Source organism: Sceloporus occidentalis, unplaced genomic scaffold, assembly GCF_023333645.1.
Source record: "Sceloporus occidentalis isolate IW3139 unplaced genomic scaffold, rSceOcc1.0.p SCAF_1, whole genome shotgun sequence".
Classification (NCBI taxonomy): Eukaryota; Metazoa; Chordata; class Lepidosauria; order Squamata; family Phrynosomatidae; genus Sceloporus; species Sceloporus occidentalis.
Window position 1 is genome coordinate 97836517 of NW_028316981.1, and position 11678 is coordinate 97848194.

Genomic DNA, 11678 nt, shown 5'->3' on the forward strand with positions numbered 1-11678 from the left:
GTAGTGACATGAACAAACCCCTCATTGATTTGGAGGGCCAACTATATGACATTGATAACTATTTGCCTATTAGTATTTTCCTCCTATTTATAACTGGGATGGTGGTAATTTGGGGAAATGGCAATTAATATTTCATTGCAATTGCTTTAATTGGATACATCTACAGTTATGATAGTTGAGTCTTGTTTCAACAGACTAGGGTTTGTTTGTTTTTTAAAGCTGTATATACACCTAATGCCTGTTCAGATTATTCTTTATTATTTTTGCATTTGAAACTGCAGTAGAGTTCATTATTCAGTCTTTTTGTTATCAAATTATAGCAACTCAGAGCATGGCTGAGGCAGAAGTTCCCAGTCACTCACCACATTTCTTCCACTGTTCAAGTATAAGAACTCAAATACTGTGATGCCAGTGTACCAAATTTATTTGTGGAACTATCTTAATCGCCATGCTTGCCATTTTATATAGCAGAGTTACGTTCAGCACAGTTTCTGAGGAAAAATGTCTCTGATTGATGTATGATAGAAATTTAATTCTGGCTTATATTAGTTACAGAGAAGCATTAAACATCTTGAAAAACTTTTCTAGCATAAGGTGAGGGAGTTCAGCAATACGTGTATTGCACTAACCTCCCCATTGACGTTTCCTGTACCCCATTCCTGGTGCTCTAGAGATCCCTGAACAAGCTGAAGATAAAAGTTTAATACTGTGTTCTTCTCCCCTTCGTTAACCCCATTTCTACCTATTCAGTAGACAGCAATAGAATGTCTAAAAAAGCTTTCAAAAATATAGTACCAAAGGAACATACTGTGCAGGTTAAACACAATCCCTATATCATGTTACAAACTGCTTTTGAAAGTTGCAAGTTTCATTTGGTTACCTGTACAAATACAGGGAGATGCAATTCAAGAGGACAAAATTGCATGATTTTGTGGATCATGGCCAGTGCATGTAAAATGTACATTGCACTGTTGGGAAGCCCCCTAGGTTTGGTCAGCACCCTATCAGGCTTGAGGGTTTGCCATTACAAAGAACACTTATTGTGGGAACATACTTTTTCTGTTCATGTTCAGGACAGGGATAGCATCCCATCAACAGCATTCAACAACATGTGAAAGAAAAATTGAAAAATAATTCTTGGAAATATGTTATGCTTGCCATTTGGGAGATTATATATGCAACAAAGTATGTTCAGCTTCAAATGTCCCTTCTTGAACTGTTTTTCATTTGGGGGCTTATTATGGTAATGGAATTTGTAGATACCCAAGAACGGACTGAAGACTGGGTGGCACAAGTGCATTGTTTCATAAAAAACTTTCTGAGGCAAGAAAGTTCTGTGATTCACAAGCCTGCCATTTTTAGTTACTGCAGCACTTGTTACAACCTGATCCAGTTGCTTTTCAATTAATTTTACTTTGAGCAAGACACACTGTATCCTAGGCTAAGCAGTGTCTCTGCTTGGCATACTAAAAAGAAAAGTTGAAAGCATAACTTCTCTGGTTTCAAAATTGCAACAGGTATTTTTTGTTTGGTAAGAGACATAGGGTCAATTGTGTGCCTTCAGATCGCTTCTAACTTACAGTAACCTTAAGGTGAACTTGTCACAAGGTTATCTTGGCAAGATTTGTTCAGAGGAGGTTAGCCACTGTTTCTCTGAGGCTGGTCTCTGGAGTCCTGATCCACACTCAAGCCACTACACAACACTGGCTCTTGCACAAGAGTATGATGAGTATATTCAGGATCTGTCAAGCCTAGGCTAGAAAAATCCAATGCAGTAATAAGGTAGATGAAAGCGACTGTATATTAAGTAACTCACAAATTTCCTATCACTTGTGCAGGAAGTGGCAGGGTTTAAGTAAATTGTTCTATTTGGTTTAGGCATTGAAGGGTAACTAAGGCCCAGTCCAGATGGGCGCGATAGGACGCCCTCGTCACATGTGAGGGGTGGTGCTTATAGACGCCCCATGCACATGACAAGGGTGTCAAAATGGTTGCGCCCTGTACAGATTGGCGCTGCCATTATGTGACGGATGCCTAGCGTCCACATGTCTTGGTGCCATTATGACATCGTGAGTGCGCCATTAGTACCCTGCGGCATCATAATTATGCAGCAAGAAGAACCCGCTTTTTGGGGGTTCTTTTTGGTCTGTGGGGAAGTCCCTTGGTCTGGAGGCTGCAGCTTCCCCACGGACCAAAGCTAGGCGCCGGGAGACTGTCCTTTTTGGACAGTGTGTCCCGCGCCAATGAGAATCAGATGGTTAAACTTATTCCCCAAGAAAAATCTGCATGTTGTCAGATTTGAAATGTTAAGACTTGAGGCTGAGCTGGATTTGCAGGGATCAACTTCAGCCTCTCACAAAACATTCTGCATTTTATCAGGAGTCAGCTAGAGGTGTGCCACTGTGTTCATTTTTGATGGATTTTTTTTGTACAATAAAGACTACGACTTTCTCATAAATTAAACTAAGGGAGCCCACCCACATTTAATATATATTTTAATAATACTGTCTTCATTTTGTATGTATGCATACGGTTATGGAGGACTATACAATAGATGACATATCAATAGAACTACAATCCTCAAATTCAAGTACAGTTCTAATTAAAATCTGCCAACATACAGAAAACAAAACAGTGGCCTACAGAATGGGAAAGATCAATAATATAATAATAATAATAATATGTTTTATTTATAGACCGCTATTCCGCGATGATCATAGCGGTGTACAGTAAAATCGTTAATACAATAAAAATACAGTTAAAGGAGGGAGAAGTCTCATCCTTCAGGCAGTCCAAGATGTTGCTGGTCTGCCTGCTGGCTCCCTCTGAGGCCGAGATGACAGTTGAGGAGGGAGGGGCCTCTTCCTTCAGGCAGTCCCTGATGTTGCTGGGTCTGCCTGATCTCTCCCTCTGAGGCCAAGATGACAGTTGAGGAGGGAGGGGCCTCTTCCTTCAGGCAGTCCAAGATGTTGCTGGGTCTGCCTGATGGCTCCCTCTGAGGCCGAGATGACAGTTGAGGAGGGAGGGGCCTCTTCCTTCAGGCAGTCCAAGATGTTGCTGGGTCTGCCTGATGGCTCCCTCTGAGGCCGAGATGACAGTTGAGGAGGGAGGGGCCTCTTCCTTCAGGCAGTCCAAGATGTTGCTGGTCTGCCTGATGGCTCCCTCTGAGGCCGAGATGACAGTTGAGGAGGGAGGGGCCTCTTCCTTCAGGCAGTCCCTGATGTTGCTGTTCTGCCTGATGGCTCCCTCTGAGGCCAAGATGACAGTTGAGGAGGGAGGGGCCTCTTCCTTCAGGCAGTCCAAGATGTTGCTGGGTCTGCCTGATGACTCCCTCTGAGGCCAAGATGACAGTTGAGGAGGGAGGGGCCTCTTCCTTCAGGCAGTCCAAGATGTTGCTGGGTCTGCCTGATGGCTCCCTCTGAGGCCGAGATGACAGTTGAGGAGGGAGGGGCCTCTTCCTTCAGGCAGTCCCTGATGTTGCTGTACTGCCTGATGGCTCCCTCTGAGGCCAAGATGACAGTTGAGGAGGGAGGGGCCTCTTCCTTCAGGCAGTCCAAGATGTTGCTGGGTCTGCCTGATCTCTCCCTCTGAGGCCAAGATGACAGTTGAGGAGGGAGGGGCCTCTTCCTTCAGGCAGTCCAAGATGTTGCTGGGTCTGCCTGATGGCTCCCTCTGAGGCCGAGATGACAGTTGAGGAGGGAGGGGCCTCTTCCTTCAGGCAGTCCAAGATGTTGCTGGGTCTGCCTGATGGCTCCCTCTGAGGCCGAGATGACAGTTGAGGAGGGAGGGGCCTCTTCCTTCAGGCAGTCCAAGATGTTGCTGGGTCTGCCTGATGGCTCCCTCTGAGGCCGAGATGACAGTTGAGGAGGGAGGGGCCTCTTCCTTCAGGCAGTCCAAGATGTTGCTGGTCTGCCTGATGGCTCCCTCTGAGGCCGAGATGACAGTTGAGGAGGGAGGGGCCTCTTCCTTCAGGCAGTCTAAGATGTTGCTGGTCTGCCTGATGGCTCCCTCTGAGGCCGAGATGACAGTTGAGGAGGGAGGGGCCTCTTCCTTCAGGCAGTCCAAGATGTTGCTGGTCTGCCTGATGGCTCCCTCTGAGGCCGAGATGACAGTTGAGGAGGGAGGGGCCTCTTCCTTCAGGCAGTCCAAGATGTTGCTGGTCTGCCTGATGGCTCCCTCTGAGGCCGAGATGACAGTTGAGGAGGGAGGGGCCTCTTCCTTCAGGCAGTCCAAGATGTTGCTGGGTCTGCCTGATGGCTCCCTCTGAGGCCGAGATGACAGTTGAGGAGGGAGGGGCCTCTTCCTTCAGGCAGTCCCTGATGTTGCTGGGTCTGCCTGATCTCTCCCTCTGAGGCCAAGATGACAGTTGAGGAGGGAGGGGCCTCTTCCTTCAGGCAGTCCAAGATGTTGCTGGGTCTGCCTGATGGCTCCCTCTGAGGCCGAGATGACAGTTGAGGAGGGAGGGGCCTCTTCCTTCAGGCAGTCCCTGATGTTGCTGGGTCTGCCTGATCTCTCCCTCTGAGGCCAAGATGACAGTTGAGGAGGGAGGGGCCTCTTCCTTCAGGCAGTCCAAGATGTTGCTGGTCTGCCTGATGGCTCCCTCTGAGGCCGAGATGACAGTTGAGGAGGGAGGGGCCTCTTCCTTCAGGCAGTCCCTGATGTTGCTGTTCTGCCTGATGGCTCCCTCTGAGGCCAAGATGACAGTTGAGGAGGGAGGGGCCTCTTCCTTCAGGCAGTCCAAGATGTTGCTGGGTCTGCCTGATGACTCCCTCTGAGGCCAAGATGACAGTTGAGGAGGGAGGGGCCTCTTCCTTCAGGCAGTCCCTGATGTTGCTGGGTCTGCCTGATCTCTCCCTCTGAGGCCGAGATGACAGTTGAGGAGGGAGGGGCCTCTTCCTTCAGGCAGTCCAAGATGTTGCTGGTCTGCCTGATGGCTCCCTCTGAGGCCGAGATGACAGTTGAGGAGGGAGGGGCCTCTTCCTTCAGGCAGTCCAAGATGTTGCTGGGTCTGCCTGATGGCTCCCTCTGAGGCCGAGATGACAGTTGAGGAGGGAGGGGCCTCTTCCTTCAGGCAGTCCAAGATGTTGCTGGGTCTGCCTGATGGCTCCCTCTGAGGCCGAGATGACAGTTGAGGAGGGAGGGGCCTCTTCCTTCAGGCAGTCCCTGATGTTGCTGGGTCTGCCTGATCTCTCCCTCTGAGGCCAAGATGACAGTTGAGGAGGGAGGGGCCTCTTCCTTCAGGCAGTCCAAGATGTTGCTGGTCTGCCTGATGGCTCCCTCTGAGGCCGAGATGACAGTTGAGGAGGGAGGGGCCTCTTCCTTCAGGCAGTCCCTGATGTTGCTGTTCTGCCTGATGGCTCCCTCTGAGGCCAAGATGACAGTTGAGGAGGGAGGGGCCTCTTCCTTCAGGCAGTCCCTGATGTTGCTGGGTCTGCCTGATCTCTCCCTCTGAGGCCGAGATGACAGTTGAGGAGGGAGGGGCCTCTTCCTTCAGGCAGTCCCTGATGTTGCTGGTCTGCCTGATGGCTCCCTCTGAGGCCAAGATGACAGTTCAATACACATTCCTACACACAAAAAGAGATAGAAAAGACTGCAATAACTACAAGACCATTGCACTAATTTACCATGCAAGCAAAGTCATGCTCAAAATTCTTCAGCAAAGACTCTTGCCATATGTGGAACAAGAATCCCAGCTGGTTTGAGGAAAGGAAAAGGCACAGGGGATCACATTGCAAATATATGATGGATAATGGAGGGCGCCAGGGAATTTCAAAAGAGATGTATGTGTTTTATTGAATACAGTAAAGCCTTTGACTGTATGTTAACTGCTCTCAAGTTGACTCTGACTCATGGGAACCCTGTGAATGAGCATCTCCAAGATCCTCTATTCTCCATTGCTCTGCTTAGTTCCTGCAAATTCATGCTCGTGACCTCCCTGATTGACTCCATCCATCTGGCATGTGGTCTTCCTCTCTTTCTACTACCCTCTACCTTCCTGGCATTACTGTCTTTTCTAGTGATCTGTGCCTTAGACCACAAAAAAACTATGGAGTGCTCTCAAAAGAAATGGGAGTACCACTACACTTGATCATCCTGGTGTGTAACCTGTATTCAGGACAAGAGGCTGCTGTCAGAACTGAGTACGGAGAAATGGAATGGTTCCCAATTAGAAAAGGGGTCAGACAAGGCTGCCTGCTATCTTTTCTATTCAACCTGTATGCAGAAAACATTGAACAGGCTTAGACTCAGAGGCAGGAGGAGTGAAGATAGAGGAAGGAAAATTAACAAACTAAGATACGCAGACAACACACTACTAGCCGAAACCAACAAAGACCTGAAGCAATTATTGAAGGTCAAGAAGGAAAGTGTCAAGGTAGGCTTGATGTTAAACATTAAGAAAACAAAAATAATGACCATGGAAGATCTACAAGAGTTCATCCTAGATAATGAGAACACTGAAATAGTCAAACAGTTCCATATCTTGGTTCTGACATTGATCAGAATGGAGACTGCAGTCAAGAAATTAGAAAGCTATGATTGGGAAGGGCAGCTATGAAAGAAAAGGACAAGATCCTAAACAGGAAAGATAAAACTGAATACTAAAGTAAGGATTGTCTAAGCCATTGTTTTCCCTATAACCATGTACATATATAGTAGTTATACAGTAATACAGATAAACTAGAATCTATAATAAAATACGGAAGGTTTTTTTTTAAAAAAAGTCCAGTGAGGGTGTGAGATGTTTACTATCTATAGATATCTAGCTGACTAAGAGGTGAAAAAATGGTGTGTGTGTGAGAAGAACAAATAAAAGGGAGTATCCTGGATGAGGGCAAAGCTGATGGGACAGAGATCCGAACAAAAGCATTTCATCTTCAGCACTGCCACATCTTCTTGCAGGTCCCATTTGTATTTACATTAGTATTCAAGAGATCTAAATGTAGACAACTTGCTTACTCCTATCTACTAAGAGAGCAGTACTGAGCCCAGTGCCCAGGGCCCAAATCTGATTACTATTTTTATGCTAAAGTCAAAATTTATATAGACTTGATGTTTTATTTTTAATGGCCCTCTCATGGATCTAGGTAATGTCCATCTGTTAAAGTTTCATCATGCAGTTGTTACAACTTCCATCAAAACAACTTCCTAACATTTTAATCAGAGGAGAAAAAGCTTGATATTCACATGTGGAGGGGTGGGAGTTGAGTGTGAGGTTAATGGAAACAGATATTCCAAGGACCCTCTAGTTAATTAAACTTATTTCTGCATTCTCTAGTAATTTGGATGAAAAAATTTCCAAGGAGAGTGAGGGTTGGACAATGGAGATTATTCTGCTCTTCAGCAAAGCAATAGATGCCCTTTTGTCTTTCCCTCCTCTGATTCTGTTATTTTAAAAATGTTGCTATTATGTCCCTTCAGGTTGACTGACTTAATGCTGCTTTTATGACAGAGTTTACTGGGCAAAACTTATTCAAATGAGATTTTCCATTGCCTTCATCTATGGTTGAGTATGGCTGAGTGGATATTTAAACACAATTGGTCTCTTTAAATGATTCAAATAACAGGCACATTTTTTGTTATGCAAATAATTGTCATGAGGAAAGCTGAACAACTTTGGGACCCTGGATGGAAGCTTTAAGTCTGTCTCTCCCTGTGACCAGTCCTGGCAAAAATAATGCCTCTGAAGCTGTTACTTTCAAAGGAAATTTCACTTGAAATGCTAATAGCATGCTCAGAGAAGGGATATTTTTTGTCAAGTCATTGGCAGAGAGCTAAAGAATAACTCTCCACTCATCACTGTCTTGACGCTGTTTAGCAGCTGACATTTATACAGTATAAGGAAAACCAAGCATATTCAGGAAACAAACAGTTTAAATAAACTGATGCAGGCCTGACAGAATTTATATTCTGGATCCCTGCAAGTTTATTTTTTAAATAATAAAAGTGGCCAGTTTTAAAACGCACATTTTAAGGGGTGGGAAATAGCAATGAAACCAGGGGTTTTACTAAATAGTAGTTGAAAAGTTACTAAGATTCTGTTGTTGTTGTTGTGTGCCTTCAAGTTGTTTCCCTTATGGTGACACTATCACAGTGGTTTCTATTGTGGGTCAAATTCATTTAGGCAACCAATACCACTTTATTTAGGCAACCAATATTTCTTACCAGTAAGAAAGCAATAGAATACAGTGCATGGTATTGGTTGCCAGCTGGATCCTGGTAATATAAAATGGTTATATAACTTCAGCTGCATGGATTTTATGTACCTATTATGTTGGGCATAATAAAATTCTAAGAACTGCGTTGCATCAGATTGAAGGCTTCTTCATCCAGCATTCTCTTCACATAGGTAGCCAAACACAGAGAGAGCAAGACTTGACCACAAAGACACTCTCTGGCTTGTATGTCCCCAGTATCTGATAAACAGAGGCATACGTGGTATAATGGTTTAAGCATTGGACTAGGACTCTGGAGACCAGGGTTCAAATGCCAGCTTGGTCGTGTAAACCCACTGGGCAAGTCACACTCTCTCAGCTTGAGAGGATGGCAGTGGCAAACCCCCTCTGAAGTAATGTTGCCAAGACGACCCCTGATAGCTTTGCCTTCACCATAAGTTGGAAACCATTTGAGGGCACACAACAAACAAATAACAAAGGAGTCTGGATGCCATCTGTCAGGGGCTGCTTTGATTCTATATTCCTGCATGGCAGGCAGTTGATCAGAATAGCCCTTGAGGTCTCTTCCAACTCTATGATTCTATGAACAACCATATCAGTACCAGGGATGACATATAGTCATCTTGAGTGCTGGCTGTTCACGGCCCTAACCACTATGAATATATCTCTGTGTGTATACATCTTCAAGTTACATGTCAACTTGTGGTGATCCCATCAATTCCATAGGGTTTTCTTAGGCACAAAATCCTCAGATGTGGATTTGCCAGTTCCTTTCTCTGAAATACAGTCTAGAACATCTGGTATTTATTGGTATTTAGTCCCCCATCCAAGTACCAGGGTTGACTCTGCTTCACTTCCAAGATCAAACAGGATCTGGTGCTTTTAGGGTATTTAGGGCATTAGAATATATCTAATCCCCATTTACATCATTCTAAATTCGTAGCCATTATTACATTTTATGACAGAAAAACACATATTTTAATCATGGCTGTGTGAAGAACTACTTCCTTTTATCTATTCAGAATCTCCCACCATTCAGCTTCAGTAAGTGTTCTTGGTCTTCTAGTATCATGCAAAAGAGAAAAACTTTTCTTCACTCTCTTCTCATCATGCATTAACATCAGATTGAGTGATAAAATACAACCTTGTCAGACCCACTTACCAATTGGAAACCATTCAATTTCCCCATACAGTCGGCCCTTATTATATGCGGATTTGTCATCCGCGGATTTGAGCATCCACGGATGGCAAATCAGGAAGTTGTCCCCTCCTCCTCTCAAAAGGAAAGGCATGGAGGTGGCAAAGAGGAGGCGCTGAGGGCAGCAGCGCCAGAGGCCTTCAAGGCCTCCCGCACCGTCACCTGGCCTCCTTGTTGCCGCCGCCATGGAAGGGGTGGGTGTCGGTGCTGGGGGCCTCTTCGCCTCCAACACTGGTATCCAGGCCTTCTGTGGCGGTGGAGGCCTGAAGGAGGCCGGATGCTGGTGCTGGAGGCCTTGAAGGCCTCCGGTGCGGCAGCTTTGCCTCCTCACTGGCACCATGGGAAAGGCTCGGTGGTGGTGCTGTTCGGGGCCGAGAGGCCTCCTGCACCGCCATCAGACTCTTCCATGGCAGCGGAGAGGAGGCCTCCGCTGCTGCCACTTGGCTTTTCCTGCGATGGTGGTGGCGGCAGTGGCAAGGAGGCCAAGCAGCCGTGCCGGAGGCCTCCCACGCACGCCACCATTGGGAACAAATGAGACTTGAGCATACGTGGATTTTGGTATCTGGTGGGGGGGCCTCCGGAACGGATCCCCCGCGTATACCAAGTGTAACAGAAATTTCAGGAAACTTAAAAATCTAGGACTGACAGAGCAAAAGAATTGGCAAGAGGACCTAGTAACTGAAAATCCATAAGTTTATTTCCAATTGTCGACAAAGGAAAACATTGAACTCAGTGGAATTCAAGTTCCAAAAAGCTGAGATCCCAAACAAGACAAAATGGCTCTTTTCATATTATTGAAGACAAAGAAGCTTCTTCACTACACCTGATTGGCTAATTACAATTTAAACATACAGAATTCTTACAATCAGAGCAGAAATACATGCATACATTAAAACTGCATCATCACTCCTTACCCCCTCCTTTAGCCTTCCTTCTAACCTTGCTTCTGAATGTCAACTAGGTATCCTTATCTCAGTAATTTATGTTACATCTTTTTTACTGGTGCCAGCTTCCATCCAGGTCAAGACGCACTCATTATTCCTTTGCCCTAGTTTTTTCTAAACTCCAAGCCTTTATTTCAAAAACCATCTCTCTGGCTGACAAAGGTGACTCCATCTTTCTATAGCTTTTTATTTCAACAAGGAATTTCCAACACACAAGGGCCCACTGTATTTTGTCCTAACAATAGCCTCTTGTTCTGAGTGTAGGTTATACATTAAGACAATCAAATGTAGCACACACATTTCTTTCAAAGCGATCCCTATTTTTTCATGACCTATGCAATCAAAGGTTTTGCTGTAATCTATAAAGCATGGGCTGATTTTCTTCTGAAATCCTTTGTTGTGCTCCATTATCCAATGTATGTTTGCCGTTTGATCCCTAGTGCCTCTGGCTTTCCTGCACTCAGCTTGGATTCGAGCATTTCTTGCTCCGTCTATGGTGAAAGCCTTTGCAGGTGTGGAATTCTGAGCATCTCTTTGCCTGCATGAGAAATTAATGGCGTGGTCCTGTGGCTGCTAATACTAAAGTCAGGATTGTCCATGCCACCATGTTTCCCATTTCTATGTATGGCTGTGAAGGCTGGACAGTGAAGAAAGCTGATAGGAAGAAAATCAACTCCTTTGAAATGTGATGCAGGAGTACAGTTCTACAGATACCTTGTGCTGCTAAAAAGACAAAGAAATGGTCCCAAGAGCAAGCAAACCCTCAACTCTCCCTTGAAGACAAGATGGCGACACTCAGGCTGTTGTACTTTGTCCTTATCATGAGAAGACACGCTTCACTAGAAAAGACAATAGTGCTTGGAAGTGGAGGGAGGGCAGTGGCGGGTGAAGAGGAAGACCACATTCCAGAGATAGAGATATGTATGGGGAGCGAGCGGTGGGGCCAGCAGCAGCCTTGACGACGGAGCACACAAGCCGCAGCAACACTCCGTATCCGCGAGGGCGCTGTCTGTGAGCCTATCGCTCGCCTTGGGGCAGCCGCCATTGCGAGGCAACTGTTGCCCCGGGAGTGTTTATGATAATATAGGCGGCCACGGATCATGCCTGAAGGACCCCTACACTAGCTAACGGCCGCGCTCCCTCCGACCTATTTCAATATTAATAATAATAATAATAATAATAATAATACAATTTTATCTATACCTCGCCTCTCGGTCAAAGGCAATCCCGATCTTCAATTCCTGCCCCCCCCGGCCCTTTCCCTCCCGTCCTTCCCGCGTTCGCCTCAGGCTCAGGCGTTCGTAATAGCCACCCCAGGCGCCGCGTCCTCTGAGGCGAAGGGGGCGGAGTCCGCGACGGGGG